This window comes from Polypterus senegalus, chromosome 13, assembly GCF_016835505.1.
Source record: "Polypterus senegalus isolate Bchr_013 chromosome 13, ASM1683550v1, whole genome shotgun sequence".
Classification (NCBI taxonomy): domain Eukaryota; kingdom Metazoa; phylum Chordata; class Cladistia; order Polypteriformes; family Polypteridae; genus Polypterus; species Polypterus senegalus.
The window spans coordinates 4,127,545-4,148,716 of NC_053166.1; positions in this window are offsets into that span (position 1 = coordinate 4,127,545).

The window sequence follows — 21,172 nt, forward strand, 5'->3', positions numbered from 1 at the left end:
CGCCACCAAGTGCACAGAGTGTGAAAGTGAGGCTCACACCTCAGCACTGCATCCAGGACCAGCCCCATGGTTGTCCATGTCACAAACTCCCACCTCACAGTATGGCGGGGAGAGAAATGATAGTCCTAGTGAAGCCAACATTACTTCTGCTTGTACTAGGGTCTGTAAAGGGAATCAACCAAGACGCTCATGTTCCAAGATCTGCCTCGTAAAAGTGAGTCCAGAGGGTCGCTCACAGGATGCTGTTTTCCTCTATGCAGTATTGGATGATCAGAGCAACAGGTCCCTTGTGAGGTCAGAGTTCTTTGATCTTTTCGGAATATCAGGATTCATATCTTCATACACCTTGAAGACATGCGCTGGAACTGTTGAATCACAAGGTAGGCAGACACACGGCTTCCAAATTGAGTCAATAGATGGAAGTATCACTCTTTCACTACCAACAATGATCGAGTGCAATGACATTCCAAATAATCGATCTGAAATTCCAACACCAGAAGTGGCGCTAAATCATCCACATTTGAGGCACCTGGAGAAGCAGATACCAGAGCTCCACCCACAAGCCCCTATTATGCTCCTATTAGGTAGAGATGTCATCAGGCTCCATAAAGTACGTAAGCAAGTAAATGGACCACATAACGCTCCATATGCACAGAAGTTGGACCTTGGTTGGGTGATCGTGGGTGATGTCTGTTTAGGAGATGTTCACAAACCGGACACAGTAAGGGCCTACTGCACTAACATCTTAGAGAATGGCCGACCTTCATTCTTTAAGCCTTGCCCAAACCACTGCATTGTTAAAGAGAGATACTGTGACTGTAAGCTGCCGCTGCACATCCTCCATCGTAAAACCTGCTCCGCTGATGAAGTGCAGATGATCTTAGATCAAGACTTATTCCAAAGAACAAAGGACGATGACAAAGTAGCTTATTCTATTGAAGATGCACAGTTTTTAAAGATTATGAATCAGAATATCTTTCAGAACAAAGAAAATAGCTGGGTAGCTCCATTGCCATTCAAGGTTCCACGGCCATGTCTTCCTGATAACAGGTCTATGGCAGTACACCATTTAAAGTCACTACAACGCACCTTTAGAAAGAGTCCTGAAATGAAAACTCATTTTGTTGCCTTCATGGAGAAGATGTTTCCAAATGATCACGCAGAGGTGGCCCCTCAGATAAAACCTGGAGAGCAATGCTGGTACCTACCTTGTTTCGGTGTTTACCATCCCAAGAAGCCTTCTCAGATCTGAGTGGTTTTTGACTCAAGTGCCCAATTCAAAGGTCTATCATTAAACCAGGTCCTTCTAACTGGTCCAGATCTCAACAACCATCTTATTGGAGTCCTTCTTCGGTTTCGAAGGGATCTCATTGCCTTTACTGTAGACATACAGCAAATGTTCCATTGCTTTATGGTTCACCCAGAGCATCGTAATTTTTTGAGATTCCTTTGGTTCAGAGATAATGATCCTAAGAATGATGTACTTGATTTTCACATGAAAGTGCATGTATTTGGAAATAGCCCATCCCCAGCTGTCGCTATTTACTGCCTCCGACAAGCAGCACAGAAAGGTCAACTTGAGTTTGGTGAAGATGCCAGAAAGTTTGTAGAGCAGGATGTCTATATGGATGATGGACTGAAGTCCTTGCCTACTGCAGCAGCAGCAATTGACCTACTTAAACGAACTCAGGACATGTTAGCCTGCTCTAATCTCAGGCTTCACAAGTTGTTGTCTAACAGTAGAGAAGTTATGGAAGCTTTTCCACCTGAGGACCATGCTAGTACCCTAAAAGACTTAGATTTGTCAACAGGAACCATACCTATACAACGTAGCCTTGGACTACTTTGGGACTTGAATTCAGATTGCTTCATCTTTCAGGTTCATAAAGAAAGAAAACCGTTCACACGACGAGGAGTTCTCTCTGTTGTAAATAGTTTGTATGATCCACTTGGGTTTGTTGCTCCGGTAACAATCCAAGGCAAAGCTCTTCTAAGGGAATTTATTAAGGAGTCATCTGATTGGGATGCACCTTTGACACCTGAAAAAGAGGAGCTGTGGGAGACGTGGAGACATTCTCTACAAGAATTGCAGTCTCTTCAAATTCCAAGACCATATTCACCCGTATCACTGTCTGAAGCAAAGTTTGTAGAGCTCTGTGTCTTCTCGGATGCTTCTGAAGGGGTAGTTGGTGCAGTCGCATATGTGAAGGCCACAGACATCAATGGGAACTGTCATGTGGGATTCATCTCTGGCAAAGCAAAATTGGCCCCGCGTCCTGAACATACTATACCACGACTGGAGCTTTGTGCGGCGGTTATGGCAGTGCAAATGGCAGAAACCATCACAGCAGAAATAGATATTAAGTTTGATGCAGTTACCTTCTACACTGACAGCAAGGTGGTTTTGGGATATATTCATAATGAAAAGCTGAGGTTTTATGTTTACGTGAATAATCGAGTCCAAAAAATCCAAAGAAGTTCACTTCCCGATCAATGGCATTATGTGCACACAGAACATAACCCTGCAGACATTACAACAAGACCTATATCTGCTGCCAGTTTAAAGGATACAATTTGGTTTACGGGACCGGAATTCTTATCTCAACCTGAAATCATGCCTCCTGTGCAAGAGTCATTTGAACTTGTCAATCCAGCTCAAGATTCTGAAGTTAGGCCATTAGTTACAGTATGTCGCACGGTAGAATCTGCATATTTGGGGTCTCAACGCTTCAACCGTTTTTCTAGCTGGATTTATCTAACCAGAGCTATGGGAAATCTAATTAAATTCGTACGTCACTTTAAGCAAGCTCAAAATAAGCCTGCTGAGATCTATAGGAGATGGGATCATCGTGAGTCATTGCTAACACCGGACATACTAGCTCAAAGTGCAGAAGTCATTATTCATACAGTTCAATAGGAAACCTACGCTGATGAGATTGAGTGTCTCAGATCGGATAGAAGGCTCTCAAAGAAAAGTCCACTTTGGACTCTGGATCCCTTCATCGACCAAAATGGCTTGTTGAGAGTTGGAGGTCGGGTCATAGAGGCAGCTCTAGAGCTTAATGAAAAAAGACCACTTATTGTGCCAGGACAACATCATGTAGCAACCCTATTAGTGCGTTACTTCCATGAGCAGACACAACACCAAGGACGTCACTTTACAGAAGGAGCAATCCGGTCAGGTGGCTACTGGATTATAGGTGTCAAGCGATGTGTTTCTAGCCTTATCTTTAAGTGTGTTATCTGCCGTAAGCTCAGAGGGTCCTTTGAAGTACAGAAGATGGCAGACCTTCCCCCGGATAGACTCAGCATGGAGCCCCCCTTTACACATGTCAGATTGGATGTGTTTGGGCCTTGGACTATATCAACACGACGAACAAGAGGCGGCCATGCTGAGAGTAAAAGGTGGGCTTTTCTTTTCACCTGTCTAAGTGTCAGAGCCATTCATATCGAGGTCATTGAATCCCTAGATTCTTACAGTTTCATTAATGCCTTGAGGAGGTTTCTGGCGATTCGAGGTCCAGTGAAGCACATTCGTTCAGACAGAGGAACCAACTTCATTGGTGCCTGCAAGGAACTAGGAATTCCCTCCAATTCTGATGGAATGGATGTGCAGAAATTTCTTGCAAATCATGGTTGCACTTGGACATTCAATACTCCTCATTCGTCTCATATGGGAGGTGTATGGGAGAGGATGATTGGTATTACACGGAGGATTTTAGATTCAATGTTTGACCAAATGAGGTCTTCCAAATTAACACATGAAGTACTTACCACCTTTCTCGCTGAGGTCACTGTTATCGTGAACAACAGACCGCTGGTGCCTGTGTCAGCTGATCCTTCGGATCCATTCATTCTCACACCTGCCACGATCGTTACTCAGAAAATGGGTTCTTTTCCTCTTCCAGTTGGGGAATTTGGAGAATCTGACTTGTACAAGCAGCAATGGCGTAGGGTACAGAGCTTTGCTAATACCTTCTGGGATAGGTGGCGCAAGCAGTATTTATCCACCCTTCAGTTCCATAGGAAATGGCAAGTTAACCGTCCAGATCTTGCGCTCGGAAGTGTGGTCCTTTTGAAGGACTCTCAAACTAAGAGGAATGACTGGCCTTTAGGAATTATAACTGAAGTGTACCCTAGCAAGGATGGGAGAGTCCGCAAAGTACAAGTTTGAGTCGGTAGGTCAGGTGGGGCCTGTTGGTGAAGTCATCTTGCTTCTTCCTTCAAAGGATTTGGCAACAGAAGAGAAAGAAACGGAATAGTGGTATACTATGGCATACCAGGCGGGGAGTGTGCTGTTCTAGCTAAAGGTTGAAGTTAGAGAGACTTAAGATTTGCACCATCTAATGGTGGAATTCAGCATTCCTTTGCTTGAGAAGCAGTCTGTCTCACTGCGATGATCTCATAAAGCTGTGCCCAGAGAGTAAAGACAAAATAGAGAGCACATGTTTGTCTCACTTCCTACTTTGAGCGTTCAGTTTGGCTTCGGAAGGCATTGTCGGTATGTAGAGATGTTTAATTCTGTATTGATACATGTTTGTGAAAATGTTGAGTAATTTAAAGTTATTTAAGGAGGTATTTCAAGGTTAAAAGGTTCCAGCAACTTGCCGCTGTTATCCGAGTGTTCGCTGCATTGTAGAAGTACTTGGGAGCGTACTTTTTTATACTTTAGCAGCTTTGCCAGGGTGCACAGATAATGTTGTCATTCAAGTGAATGTTATTTATTTATTCTTTATATGTTTGCAAGGAATAAGTAATTCTGTCATTAAGTTTATTATTTGAGTTTGTACGCAAGAATTTCTTACTATTTTGTATTTACGATTTATTTGTAGTTTTACCCTATTCCAACTGGCTTCAGTAAAGAAAGTAAACTGGAAACTCTTGTCTGTGTGGTCATTGGAGAAAGTTTATCTGACTGTCAACTCAGGCAAGGCGCTTGAGGCAGAGGGCAGGACACACACCTACAGTGATTCTGACTACTAAGGGTGAAACTAGAGAATGTGACCTTTACAAAGAGACCAGACGTGTGTTTATACTCCAGATAGTTCAATAACAGCAATGATTCTAATTTGGAGAGGTCGAATTACAGGCGATTTAGCAAAAATGACCCCGCTTTATACGCACTTTACTTACCTTTTATTGGTGAAAAATCTCAACCGACTGCATCAGTCGCAATCACCCAACAATGTCTGCTGCAGTGCTGAGCCTGGCCAAATACACGAGACGTTCTTGAGACATTGAAGGCCTTCAGAACGTCTTAATCCCTTTGAGTTTACTAAGTGACCGCTACAGACGCCACCCCAGCTGGCATTGTTGAACGTTCTTGTTAAGTTGACACAAACCTTTGCAAACGGGTCAGAGTATCGCCTGCGTTCTTATCAGATCGATATGTAAATTAAAAAGAGCAGCAGCCTCAGTGTTGCCCCCTGCTGGACGCCACTTTTAACATCTGCCAATTCTGTGAAGTTTCTCCTCACCATAACCCACTCCTGCCAGTGTTTGAGCTCATTTTTTACCAAGCTATGCACTGCGCCCTGAATCCCCCACTTCTTCTGGTTTGATCACCAACCTTTCATGGGGTACTTTATTAAAAGCCTTCTGAAAATCAAAACAAATAATTAACTTTGTCACCTCCCTGATCACATCCTTTAGTCGCTTATATTACTGAAACACGATCTTCCTCATCTGAAGCCATGCCGACTGTCCCTAGCATTTCCTTCATGTGTCTCTTGATCTTCTCCTTAATAATCCCCTCCATTAATTTTTCTGTGGAGTACGTTAAGCTCACTGGCTCAACTCGTCCACCCTTCATGATATTCAGCAGCCACTCGTCTTTAGGAATTACTCGAGTGTGCAGAGATTTTTAAAATATGCGTCAAGGGTTTCTATCTGCACTCGCTGGCCTCCTTAAGCCTGATCTTGTCCTGGCGGTTTGTTTGATTTCAGCCTCTTTAATTACAAGGCGGTTTGTTTCTCTACAGCTCTCTTCACTGAGTGCAGACGCAGAGCGATGTGACAAATTCCCAGGTAGCCCGAGCAGCTCTTCTCTTTCTATAATTTCCAAATCTCTCAGTACCTCCTTAGTAGTCTCTGTTACTTCTGTGAGGTCATCGACTTCTTCACACAAACTGTATAAACTTCAACAAAATGCAAGTTCAAGTCATTTGTCATTTCAGCGTTGCTATGTTGTCGCTCCCCTTCACTCTTCCTCATTCTCTTCACCTCCTCCTCGTCTGTTCTTTTACGACTAAACAATTAAAGAATCTCTTTAGGACGTCTTCACCTTTTCTGCAGTATTTCTCTCCAGCCTTCCTGATATCCTTTTTAACTGCTGCTGTCATTTATTCTTTGGTTCATACTGGAGTTACTGGTCTTGTATGTAACTTATTTTAACACATTCATGAGTGTCATTCCTGCCAAAGTCACTTTGCTTTCACCTTTCAGTCAGATCTTTATATGGCCCTGTTGATGTCCTCTAGCGCCCCCTTTGGCCTGCATGTCTGGTTCTGACTCAGCACCCCACTCACTACTCTCTACATGGTACGTTGTGATGGGACTTGCAGTGAAAAGCCCTTAAAAAGTGAGGATGCATTGACTGAGAAGTCACCGGCACTTTGCTCCCTTAGGATGTCTCATCGTGGACCTCGGCAGCCCAGTGACAGTAGAGCATCTCATCAAGCACATCTCCTGATCTCAACGGCACACTTGATGTGTAATAAAAACAGCTGATTCCTTACCTGGGTTGCCCGACTGGTAGTGCTGTGGTGGATCTGCCTTCTCCGCTCTAACTGGGGTCCTTGGCTCTCTGGGGGCTTTTTATTGCTTCAAAGAGGTGTGGGGCTCATGACGTTGGTTTGCTTCTCACATGTGATGTGCCAACATGAACATCCTGGAGGAGGACTTCACTTCCAGTGAATCCTGAATGCTTTCCCATCTGGGGGGTGTTAAATTTCAAAGTGTTTGTTTCATGTTGTCTCTTCGCATTTGGATTTATTGTAATTAATTCTGCTTTGCATAGACAAGTAACAAACGGAAAACATTTAATTCCATATCCTGCACCAAGTCAACAGTATATGAACAAATGGCACCTCTGGACATGGCGCAGTTTGGGCACCGAGCCAGTCAGCAGGTTCACCAGATTGATCAAACACTCCTGATATTATCTGCAGTATAAAATGTAGCACTGAACGGGCTGCAGTTATTCATTTAAGAGAATTGTGTGAATAAGAAAGTGCACCCCTGCATTCATCACCTGCTCTCACCACATTTGACATGTGACACTCTTTAAATGCCTTCACGTAAGAGAAATCCACACAGCAGCTCTCCGACTCTTGGACTTTGTGGACCTTCTGGTGTCGGCAGCCTTCTTGGAGTCAGCCATTCCAAACCTCTCCAGGTCTTTTCTTAAACATTCTTTTGTGACTTTGGACAATCGGCTGTCAGTTCAGTGCTCTCAGTGTGACAGCTGGCCTTGGGGGCTGCACTGGTGTTTCGGTGTCCATCGTGAAATTCACGGCTGACTCAATGCCAAGGAGCAGCAAAGCAGGTCCATGTCATAATATGCCATGTTGTGCAGATCCACTGGTGACTTGTCTGCTCTTCACTGGTGGATGTGGGAGCTTGGAGATCAGAGTACCTGCAGGAGACCCCATGTAGACACGAGGAGAACAGGCACACACCTCAGTGACCAAGAATCTGCACAAGATTCAAAGCCAGGATGCAGAATCATCACTCCGTATGTCAATCTTAATTTCATAAAAGGACTTTAGGAGGCCCAGGGGGTTTTATGGGGCAGCACTGAGTCCTTAGCATCAATTCTGGGCCTCTGGGTGTTCTTTGCCAAGATGCTTCAGTTCAGACTTGACCAGGCTTGTCATCTCAGTATAAATTTGGGTCCTTCCTGGTCCTTGTGTCCCATGGAGACTGGAGTCACTTCAGGGGACGATTAAAACGAGGGCTGCACTGACATTTCCCAGCATTCCTGTTAACTCAATGATTGCCACATCCAGCCGTTCCAAGTTACTTCTCCGATTTGGTCACCTTTATCTACTGAACTGATTTGAAATGAGGATCAGACTTTCACGTGTTCACATGTAGTTTAAGACCACAGTACTTTACTGGGATTCTGCTTTCCTCTTCATCAACCATCACATCCTGTGCCCCTGACATGTCACATCCTGACTTACTGTCACCATCTGTCACTGAGGCCTGAGCCATAAGCACGTCTTCTCTGACAAACTGTTTTACCATAAACTGCACACTTTCATGATTGACAAACTAACATTTGCTTTGAGAGGCTCTGGGGGTCTCTTTGTTTCATGAGTTTCTTCTCCACTGCCTCATCCAGAAGTGACATGTGACAGCTTCTTTAGTTTGAGACACCACTTCATCAAATTCCACGTCTATATGTTTGACACAGATTGTCCCAAGTTGTCACATCTCGTGCCATTTTTAAATATTGTGTGAGGTCTTTAAGTGTAGTGGCAGGAGAAGGACGTTGGTTAGAGAAAAGACCACCAAAAATTTTAACGAGACAAGAAGAGGGTTACGTAGGCATGAAAGATGACAATTTGTCCTCCGTGATTCTTCACTTTCAAAGTCCTGAAACTCAGATTTTATTTTTTAATGCGACTTTGTTTATTGTTAAAATAATCTTTAATAAATGCTGATGTACCATCTGTGTGAATATTTGAACCCGCACTTTTAACCACAATAACAGCTTTAAGTCTTTGGGTAACTCTGTGTCACCTTAAAACCTCAACAGACAGAACTGAAAGGCACGATATGACATTTGGGCAGACATACAGATTTGAAAGATAGTGTGTAGTATGTAGGTAGGTAGGTGGGCAGACGTGACTGGCACCAAATGATAGATGGCAGTGAAGGGCACCATAGAACAGAAAGATGGATGTGCAGACAGGTAGGCTCCCGTAGTTCATCTGCTAAACAAACACCACAGAGCTCAGCGCACACAACACTAAAACACCAAGTGCAGACCCCACAAGTGCAGGACCCCAAATTATACTCAGAGTACCCCAAGTGTTTGTTTAATGCAGAGGGTCTCTAAATGAAAGTCATGACTATGCCAATGTACCTGGCACACTAACCAGGGTGAACACAGACACAGAGTGAAGAGTCTGATGTCTGCAGACCCCAGCAGCACCCCCGAGCAGCCTTGGTCATAATAGCCTCCTCCTCTTGTCTGCCATTTTCTTCAGTCATCAGATGTTACTCCTCACTGTAGACCACAGCACAGTGGTCATCATGGACAGGTAGAACATCGCTAGCCGGCATATCATTAAAGGACCTGAGCCTCCTCAACATGAAGATCCAGCTCTGGGCCTTTTCTGAGGTTTGGTGGCCAAACTCAGTGACAGCTGGTCAGATGGACGTCCACCTTCGTCTGGGTTTGGTTTAGTTGCAGATGGCTGTCATTTGTCAATCAGATTGGCTTGGGACTGTCTTTGGCACAATGAGGACTTCATGCCCACCCAGTTTACATGGCGAGCTCAGTGGTCTCCTCATTTGATTGGTCACACATGCCACCCGTATCTCAGGTGTTTGATTTCCATGCCCACTCCTCCTCCTCCTCCTTCTTCTTTTATTTACATCAGAAATATTTGAATTTTCAAATGTTGATTAAAGGAAGTTCACAGTCAGGGACCTTCAGTCGTGAAGTCTGTCACCAAAGTGGGTCTGATTTGCATAATAAGTGACTTGAGTGCCAAAGGCAGGCAGACATTATGGGTGGGCTGAAGGTAAATAGCAAGACAACAAGAGCTGGCAAAGGGCAGCAGGACTTCAGGCCACAAACCCAAAGTGTGTCACTGTCATTACCAAATTTAAGTTGAAGAAGCCTTGAAAGTGAAGAAGCAGCATTTATATGATTATAAGGAAGTGCGCTTACCATTGGTGTGTTGAGGGCGCTGTCGCAGGAATGCCAGTCCGTCTAGCGGGTGAGCGATGTAAAGGCGTGGTGTGTCTGGACAAATGTGGAGCCGATATATTGCCCAGTACAGGCTCCACCACACATATTGATTTGTACACGCCGGTGTCCTCGCAGCCTGCCAAGTGCAGGTGGTATAAAGTGTGGCACGCCTAAAAGAGAAAGCCGACATTTGATTGAGTCAGAGATGGGGATCCCATAATGCTAAAGAAATCATCAGATGTCAGATCAGATGTCCAGAGTGTAGACTGGGGCCACTTCCCACTACACGGGATATCACAGTCACATCACGTCACCAGAATGTGTGTGCACTGTAACAGTAGAAATACATGTGTGGTACTGACCCTCGTAAAGGTGCTATATAACTGAGAGGTGGCACCATTTACACAAAAGCAACAACTCTAACTTATCAAAAAGCTGACAAAATATTGAAAAAGCAGTGACTGAAAAAAATTAATAAAAAACATACACAGAAGACACGATCAGAGGAAGAACATCACAATAAACCCCTGGCATGTTTTTGGCACAATCTTTGCCCGCTTAATCTGGGGTCCTGCTCGAACACTTTCCCACTGCTAGTATGTGCCACCACTAACTTGTCTCCTGTCCTTTTATCTCGTGTTGTCCTTTCTGCTCGCCTGCTCAGCATTTATGCCATCTCAGTTTGTGACATCAGTAGGACTAGGACAGGGAGCAGCCTTTAAAGCCCACCATGGCGCTACTTCTGGGGTCAAAGGCAGACTTCTAAAGGCCCAGCCAACTGTGCCCTCATTGTGGTGTCACTAGTTATTGCCCCCCCGAGTCCCATCTTGCCTTTAAGAGGAGAAGCCTTGAGGAGCTGAGCTACACTGCCACCTGGTGCCCTGGCGGAGCGATTCTCCTCATCGGTCTATCAGCCCTCGTCCTCTCATTGCTGCGTTCTCTTTACACAGTTTGGGTTTTCTGGCCCTGGCATCATGTTGCGAGACACATTTGATGTGTTAAAGTGTGGAGCAGTGGAAGTGAGCCCCCGGTGAAGGGGGGATGTCGTAAGACTTGATAGTCTAAGTGAGGAGATCTTCTTCACTCAGCACCCTCCACATCTTTGATGGTGTTAATGATTGAGGACGTGTGGTTAACGTGCTGGACCCCATCACAGAGTCTGACCAAAGGCGTAACCCACAGCTAGATAAGAACAGGAGACCCCCGACATGTAAACACCCCACATGGGTACAACCGGGTGACACACTCAGCTAACCTTCATGCAGGTGCCAGTGACCCCTGTTGGCTAGAGGGAGTAATGCAGTTCACCTGGACCTCAGGACCCTACAATAAGCAAGGTAAGTGTGTGACGTTGTGACTCAGGGTGCCATTTTATATCAACAGCAGTACAGAATACTAACCCCCCAAATACACATTAAGCCTAATCAGGGATGGGCAGAGATACTGAGGGGCATCACAAGGGGTGAGTGACTGCAGATGGTAAGAATCTGGACCTGAACAACAAACACCCTGTGAGACTTCAGTTTGGAGCTCGTTGTCACAGACGTGTGCATAGGAGGGAGCTAAGGGCCTGAACAGAAGTAATGCCATGACAGACCAGGAGGTGGCGGAGGGCACTGACTCTCTCTATCTCTCTCTCTCTCTCTGTTCTCTACAGAACAGTTACGGGATGTCCCGCCTGGCCCGGATGACGTCACTTCCTCCGCTCTCCTTTACAATTGCCATCTTTGTGCCAGCCAATCACCTTTGTTTTGGACTCAAACCTGTACATGACTCTACACCATTGAACCCAATTTTGTATCCAGGAAGCGACATATGGGTGGCAGCCCCACACCTTGTGAAGGCTCTTGTCTATTCTTGTCTAACAGGCAGCTGTGAGCCGTTCATCTTCACTTGTATTGAGGTGTGACGTTTGTCTTGGTGGCTGCACAGGTGCCATCGACACTCACCTGCTTCTCTTTACCTTGTATGTCTGTGCCAATGCTGTGCAACACGTGAATCATTTGCACTTTACATCCAGAAAACTTCACCACAATGTCACAAAAAAATGTGCTCCATGTTGAAGTTACAAACTTAAGAGAATATTTGCTGAGCCTAACTGTGTGTGGCATGAAGCAAGAAAAACAGGGAGACAAGCAATAAAACACAAAGATATCAAACATGGCAGAAAACAATATGCCAGGGGAACAGGAGAGACTCAGGAGAGAAGGAGGACTCGGTGACAGCGGATTAGGATGACAAGCAGCCAAAGGGGACATGCCACAGTTTAGGGGCCACACAGTCTAAATGAGCGCTTGGCTTGGGTGGCATCTGGAGGTGGACGAGGACTTTTACTGTGTAAGCATTCACGGGTGGCAAACATTATTTATTAATGCTAACTATTTATTATTGGGTGGCAGGCAAGTACAGTTCTACGATTTGACCGACAGGGCACTCATAAGATTTCAACCTGTGAAGACAGTATGAAACTTTGTACATCAAATCTTTTAGCATTGTTTCCGATGGGAGTGTTAGCTCCGTGGAAATATGTTCTTTTATATTGCAGCGTTTTAATAAACCTTTAGTTAAATAAGTATAAATTATAACGGCGATATCCCTCTTTTCGGTGATAGGCGGCGACAAAGTCACAGAAAAGACAGAATATACTTAGCTTGTTTAATGCGGCTTACGTTGCTATAAAACAACAGGGAAGACCAGTCAAATTTCATCTGTGAACCGCGGGGATTCGGTCGTGTAGAAATTGCTTTTTTCTGTCACAACGGAGGTGGCGTTGGAGTCTATTTCTTCCACTCCCGCAGGTCTTCAAAGCTTGGCAAGGTTCCAGCGTTCTTTTATATTGTGTCCACACGACCAAATCCCCCAGTACAATGCCAAACAAGGTAGACAAACTTAAGCTAAGCATCAGACGGTCAGATCATATAACACTTAGGCCTTTTAGGGCTGACAACAGCTGTTCTTGTCTGTCTTTATACTTTGCCTAGCCCAGCAATTCTGAAAGCTGACACTCTGTGCTAAAGCTGGCTCAGCTCTTCATGGCATGTTACACAGAAAAAGAATGAAAAATACATTTAAAGAGATCTAACACAGATACAGTGACACAATTCTTACTATTATAACAACCTTAGTATAACAGACCACCCTTTGTCACTGGATCTGTGACAAAACAATCCCTGAGAATCTTATTCACAAAGCAAAAGGTACTCAGTCCCCCTTCACAATGTAAACAGCTCCTCAAGAATGCTTGTAACAACGAGGGGTGTAGTGCCGGTCTAGCTCCTGCTTCACTTGTCTAATACGCAAATGTAAGTAAATATTGGTAATGGTAAAAATGATAATAATAATAATTAACAGTACAATTGGATGAACAAGTACATTTAAAATAGTATTACTCGATGGTGACCACTTAGTGAAAAAATCCCACCAGTGATGTGTAGAGATCTCTTCATTTTCTTCTGCAGAGGTAATTACTTTTGTTTCATCTGTTTTCAATCTTATTAGTAGGTCCCTTGCTTTTTGTAACGTTACATTAAAAAGATGTTCATATTATTTAGCATGCTCTAAAATTGCTTTATATTTTGGTAGTTCTATTTCATAGGCAAATTGTAAATTCAGGAATGGGTTAGCTTCTGCTTCCCAATGTATATTCTCCCATGTAGTTAACATGTAGGTTCTTCCATAATAGTCATCTCGTATATTACTCACATTGGTGCGACAGGATATCCCTGGGCCCCTGTAGTGGGTACCATCACTCCAAGTGATGTTATTTATTGTCACTGCACATGCAGAAGTAGTATCAGTTTGAAACACTTCAGTGGAGTTTACTGCTATTTGGCGCCAATAACAGTCCCCAGCTAAAGGATGCAAACAGGGGTGTGGCAAGGTACCCACTCTTTGACATACGAACCTTTCTTGCCAGTTATAACAAAAGGCAGGTTCAACAGTATTATTATTTAGGTCTATCCAGTGTCTATCTACTATGGGTGTCCACCATGTTCCTCCTAGTAAAACAGGTAAGACATGAAACGGACACCAAACATTGTCTTCTTCAGCAGTGGTTGCTACCTGAAATACAGCTTGGCATATTGAGTCCTCACACATGAAGGACTTAGGCTGCAACCACCAGTCTGATGGTAATTTTAATTCGTTTCTCCAATGTTGGAGGTTTGAATCCCCAATCTGTCTTAAAATTTAAATACTGTTGTATAGCAATAATCTTTTTTAAATAGCAAGCTGATTCTTCATCTATGGCCCATTGGCTTTGTAAACCAGTCCATAAGGACTCGTTTAACCACCCATGGTGAGTCTTCCATAATAGCAACTCCTGTATATGCCTGTCTGCCAACTCTGGCCCCCCAATGAGCCAAAGTTTGCAGACTATTGGCTTGTTTCACACCAATAGATGATATTTTGTGATATATTGCTGCTATATCAGCAGTATTAAGAGATCCTAAACCTAAACTTCCTACTCCTAATCCAGTCCCTATAGCTCCCCACATGTCTCGCTTTGGCCTTCGTTTTATTTCTACCTTATGAGGAGGCCATAAGGATTGTATGTTTCTACAATTATATGTCGCACCTGTACTGCGCGGTACTATATGTTCTCCTCTTGGAAACTCGTGACGTTTTATATCAAACCCACTAACATTAATGTTGAGTGCTACAGTAATTATTTAATGTGCTATGCTAGCTTTTTTACAACCTTTCATTTGTCTAAGTAATGTTGCATCAAAAGGATAACCATTCCCACTCCTAGTCTTATGAATTTCCCATAACATTACTGGTGCTTTTACATGCGTTGTTGCTTCCTGTTTAAACACATATAATATTACATCATTTTCAGGTGTTCATATTGCAGTACTCCCCAAGGGCTCACCACCTATGGGAGGGGCCAAGGAGGTTGGGTGCAGTGTGAGTTGGGTGGTGGCCGAAGGAGGGGACCTTGGCGGTCTGATCCTCGGCTACAGAAACTGGCTCTTGGGACGTGGAATGTCACCTCTCTGAAGGGGAAGGAGCCTGAGCTAGTGCGCGAGGTCGAGAGGTTCCGGCTAGATATAGTCGGACTCACCTCGACGCACAGCTTGGACTCTGGAACCAATCTCTTTGAGAGGGGCTGGACTCTCTACCACTCTGGAGTTGCCCCCGGTGAGAGGCGCCGAGCAGGTGTGGGCATACTTATTGCCCCCACTTGGAGCCTGTGCATTGGGGTTTACCCGTGGTGGGAGAGGGTGGCCTCCCTCCGCCGGGTGGGGAAGGGTCCTGACTGTTGTTTGTGCGTATGCCAACAGCAGTTTGGAGTATCCACCCTTTTTGGAGTCTCTGGAGGGGTTGCTAGAGGGCATACCTTCTGGGGATTCCCTCGTTTTGCTGGGAGACTTCAATGCTCACGTGGGCAATGACAGTGAGACCTGGAAGGGCGTGATTGGGAGGAATGGCCCCGATCTGAACCCGAGCGGTGTTTTGTTATTGGACTTCTGTGCTCGTCACGGATTGTCCATAACAAACACCATGTTCAAGCATAAGGGTGTTCATATGTGCACTTGGCACCAGGACACCCTAGGCCTCAGGTCGATGATCGACTTTGTGGTCGTGTCGCCGGACTTGCGCCATATGTCTTGGACACTCGGGTGAAGAGAGGGGCGAGCTGTCAACTGATCACCACCTGGTGGTGAGTTGGCTTCATGGTGGGGAAGATGCCGGTCAGACCTGGTAGGCCCAAACGTGTTGTGAGGGTCTGCTGGGAACGGCTGGCAGAGTCCCCTGTCAGAAGTAGCTTCAACTCCCACCTCCGCAGAACTTCAACCACGCCCCGAGGGAGGTGGGGACATTGAGTCCGAATGGGCCATGTTCCGTGCCTCTATTGTTGAGGCGGCTGACCGGAGCTGTGGCCGCAAGGTGGTCGGTGCCTGTCGTGGCGGCAATCCCAACCCGCTGGTGGACACCGCGTGAGGGATGCCGTCAAGCTGAAGAAGGAGTCCTATAGGACTTTTTGTCCTGTGGGTCTCTGGAGGCAGCTGATAGGTACCGCAGGCCAAGCGAACGCGGCTTCGTTGTTGCTGAGGCAAAACTCGGGCATGGGAGGAGTTTGAGAGGCCATGGAGAGCGACTTTCGGACGGCTTCGAGGAGATTCTGGTCCACCGTCCGCGCCTCAGGAGGGGAAGCAGTGCAGTGTCAACACCGTATATGGTGGGGATGGTGCGCTGCTGACCTCACTCGGACGTTGGGTCGGTGGGAGGAGTACTTCAAGACCTCCTCAATCCCACTAACATGCCTTCCATGAGGAAGCAGAGCCTGGGGACTCTGAGGTGGGCTCTCCCATCTCTGGGACTGAAGTCACCGAGGTGGTCAAAAACTCCTTGGTGGCAGGGCCCCGGGTGGATGAGATACCGAGTTCCTTAAGGCTCTGGATGTTGTAGGACTGTCTTGGTTGACACGCCTCTGCAACATCGCATGGACATCGGGACAGTGCCTCTGGATTGGCAGACCGGGGTGGTGGTCCCCTCTTTAAAAGGGGACCGGAGGGTGTGTTCCAACTATAGAGGGATCACACTCCTCAGCCTCCCTGGAAAAGTCTATTGGGGTTCTGGAGAGGAGGGTCCGCCGGATAGTGAACCTCGGATTCAGGAGGAACAGTGTGGTTTTCGTCCTGGTCGCGAACAGTGGACCAGCTCTTCACCCTTAGCAGAGTCCTGAGGGTGCATGGGAGTTTGCCCGACCGGTCTACATGTGTTTTGTGGACTTGGAAAAGGCATTCGACCGTGTCCCTCGGGAATCCTGTGGGGGTGCTCGGGAGTATGGGGTACCGGACCCCTGATAAGAGCTGTTCGGTCTCTGTACAACCGTGTCAGAGCTTGGTCCGCATTGCCGCAGTAAGTCGAGCCCGCTTCCAGTGAGAGTTGGACTCCGCCAGGGCTGCCCTTTGTCACCGATTCTGTTCATAACTTTTATGGACAGAATTTCTAGGCGCAGCCAGGGGGTTGAAGGGGTCCGGTTTGGTGGACTCAGGATTGGGTCACTGCTTTTGCAGATGATGTTGTCCTGTTTGCTTCATCAGGCCGTGATCTTCAGCTCTCTGGATCGGTTCGCAGCTGAGTGTGAAGCGGCTGGGATGAGAATCAGCACCTCCAAATCCGAGAGCATGGTCCTCAGCCGGAAAAGGGTGGAGTGCCCTCTCAGGGTTGGGGGAGAGATCCTGTCCCAAGTGGAGGAGTTCAAGTATCTCGGGTCTTGTTCACGAGTGAGGGAAGAATGGAGCGTGAGATCGACAGGCGGATCGGTGCGCATCCGCAGTGATGGGCTCTGCATCGGTCTGTCGTGGTGAAAAGGAGCTGAGCCGTAAGGCAAAGCTCTCAATTTATCAGTCGATCTACGCTCCTACCCTCACCTATGGTCATGAGCTATGGGTAGTGACCGAAAGAACGAGATCGAATACAAGCGGCTGAAATGAGTTTCCTCCGCAGGGTGTCTGGGCTTCCCTTAAAGATAGGGTGAGGAGCTCAGTCATCCGGGAGGGGCTCAGAGTAGAGCTGCTCCTCCGCATCGAGAGGAGTCAGATGAGGTGGCTCGGGCATCTGATCAGGATGCCTCCTGGACGCCTCCCTGGTGAGGTGTTCCGGGCACGCCCAACCGGGAGGAGGCCCCGGGGAAGACCCAGGACACGCTGGAGGGACCATGTCTCCCGGCCGGCCTGGGAACGCCTTTGGGATTCTCCCGAAGAGCTGGAAGAAGTGGCCGGGAGAGGGAAGTCTGGGCCTCTGCTTAAGCTGCTGCCCCCGCGACCCGACCTCGGATAAGCGGAAGAGGATGGATGGATATTGCAGTCAGTTGTTGCCCCCCTTCAGTTGTCCAACATGATAGTCCATTAGAATCAGGTTTACAGTTCATCATAGCCAACCACACAGATACGTTATTATGCACAGTCACAGTTATTGCAGTGTCTTCATAAGTCATCACAGGTAAAGGTAACAAGTCAGGATATTCCAGTTTCATGGAAAATGGAGCCGTAGATGTCTTGTTTCGTAACTGCCAGGTACAGTTCTTGGTAAGGGTAAAGTTCAAGGTTACATACTTTTCCGTTCCTGGCGTATCAGCAGCCCAAAAGACTTTGTTATAGGGGGTGCATCGACTCCATCCGGTCCATAAACCATCTATCCCGATTATTCCACACGTGAGGATAATCTGTGTAAGGGAAAGCAGAGGGGCGACTGAGAGCCCGTTAAAAGAACCATTCTAGTGTCTCCTGGTCCTGCAGCTATTATATCTCCTGCCCTCGGCTTTTGTCCTGGAGTTAAAACCCATACCTTCCCTCCTATTTCTCCTTTAAACTGTTCAATACTGACTAAAACATCTGTGACTTTATCTATGTGCAATTTACATATGGCCTGTCCTTCAGCTATATGTATGTCTTTATTGCCTTGATTTTCTAAAACTAAATACCATTAATTTAAACAGATCTCTAATGTCTCTGTTAAACATGCATCTGTTACAAGCATTTCAACATTTATTCTCACCTCCCATTCCTTTGGCCACTGACCTGTTATTCCCAAGCTGAGTCTTTCTGAGGAGTTTAACTTGACTGGAAGTGATTTAGGTGCCCTAACTGATAACCCTGTGGGAGTTACTTCATTGTTTGCCAGTGGACTAATTGTTGTCAGGCGGAGGGCACACACAGGTGGCTCTCCTCCGACATTTTGATGTCTCATAAAAGGTGTGGACCCAGCCAACGGACAATTATTGAGATTAAATAAGGCTTGCTTTAAAACTTTAGTCCAGCCTTTAAGATGATTGTGCCCAGTTAGTTTTTTAACTTGTTCTTTCAACAGGCCATTTATTCTCTCAATAAGTCCTGCAGCCCTTGGGTGATAAGGGATATGCAGAGTCCACTGAATGCCAGCTCCTTGAGCTCACTCTTGTACGTCTTTTCCAGCAAAGTGGCTTCCTTGATCACTTTGGATTTCTTCAGGCACTCCATATGCTTGGATTTGTAACGGCTGACCCCTTTACCCAGCCGGCAGCCACACCTCCAAGACCTGTGGCCTGGATAATTTGCTGAGAAATCTAACTATCAAGCCGTACTTCTACACAAGTAAACTTTTCCCCACAATCGACGGTATAAATGCAAGTCCACAAAAGCAGAATGTAAAATTAAACGGAGTAAATGTATTAAATGACACAAGACATACCACAAAACAAATGCACATATAAATATTCCTCCACCCCAGCAACCTCAAGATAGCACCAAAATATACATACAAAAACCCCTCCCTTGTCCCTGTAACATATAACACACACCACACAAGCAACAAAATGACTAATGAACAGAATGGTTGTGAATTTGAGTCCGAAAGTAAAAATGTCCTGATTACGGATGACTGAACTAGCGGCAATTGTGGTGTTTGATTTTCCCTGTGTTTGGGGCAACCTTACCGTGATTCCTCGGCGTATGGTGGATGATGAATCGACCCCGGGGTCTCAGCAGATGCAGGTTGAAAGACAGTCCGGATTAATGAAAAACAAACTGGAACAAAGCGCAATATGATGAAACAGCAAGCAAGTTGAAGTAGTTGACAAAACACGGGTCTCTTTTCTTTTCTCTTCTCTCTCCTTCCTCTTCAATAGTCGGTGACGGCAGTAATTGGTTGATTTAGCACAGGTGTTTTCCAGATTTGCGGCTGTGGTCTCCTCCCATCATCCATCCTCCTTTACGGGGACGGCATTAACTGATACACATACAAACAGCAAATGGGACAATGAAACGAGACACACACAGAACTGACATTTGAACACTAACTATGTGGCCCCGCTACAGATTAACTGGCTCAGTCCATTAAGTGTAGCTTTCTGGTCAGCTCTTGTTGATGAATAAGCTTGTAACAGTCCAGAATAAGTATCTACTGCAGTTAAAGCATATAATAGTCGATTTTCTCGTGGCAGTGGCCCAATGTAATCCACCTGCCAAATTTGTCCTGGTCCCATTCCTCTCTTCAGTTTACCAGTTGCCTTCTTCTGTAGGGGCCATTGTTTTACTTCTGTACATGTGGAGCAATTATTCACTATTTGTTTAACAATATCAATAGTGACTGGTATACATCGCTGATGACACCATTGGTATGTTTTTTCTGCTCCCATGTGTCCTGAAGTTTCATGAGCCCACCTTGCTAAGGATATTAAGGAAGGCTCGATTACATTCACTTCAGCATAGGTGCACAGGTCTTCATTCTCTGGATAGGCTTCTTCCAGGTTGATTTCTCGAACAGCAGCTATGAGATCAGCTTGTTGGTTATAAAGCCTCTCAAGGGATATCAGAGGGGCATGGGCATCCACATGACCAATGAGAGTTTCCCCTCTTGTGCCCATTGTCCAAAGCTGCTCCCACAGTTCTGTACCACCCCAAAGTTCTCTCGCATGAATAGTCCAAGCAGCCCTTCTCCACATTGTGATCCACACTGTTAGCCCTTGAAAAACTGCCCAGCTATCAGTATAAACAACAACAGGTCAGCTTTGATTTTCTGTCAATGCCATAGCGACAGCAATAAGTTCAGCCCATTGGCTTGATTTACCTTCCCCTGTTGCTTCAGGATGGTCTCAGTGCGAGGTTGATAAGCCACTGCTCTCCGAAGCCCTTTTACCTCCTTCCATAGTCGCTGACCCATCTGTGAACCAGCTGTTCTCCTGTTGCGCTGGTGTCAAATGATCGTAGGCTGGTGCTTCTTTAAAGGGCGACTCCACTACAGGCACAACAGGGGGTATGTCCTCTGGATCTTCATAAATCACAGCTCCGGCCATAGCCCTTGTAAGGCACTCGTGTCTTTGCCTTCAAAGTGTGCTCTGCTTGCAAATACCATTTCCACTTGCATAAAGTTCGGATTTTGGGCGCCTGCTCTCGCTCCCAGGCCATTATCTCTAACCCACCCAGCAATGGGCAAGTTAGTGCGTAGCTTTACCGGAGCAGGACCTGTCTGTCTCTCAGTGTGCAAAAGAGCCCAGTATGCTGTAAGAAGCTGCTTTTCAAGTGGTGTATATTTAGTCTGTGATCCTGTCAGCTGTCGGCTCCAAAAGCCGATGGGAATCCGTTTGCATCCATTCTTCTGCCATAAGCTCCACGTAGCAATATTGTTCTGTTCTGTGGCTTCCAGTTCAAAAGGCAAATTAGCTTTTAAAGGTCCCAGTCCTTGGTGTTGGACTAAAGCTTCTTTAGCTGCCTCAAAAGCAACTTGTTGTTTTTCTGTCCATTCAAACTGTGCCTT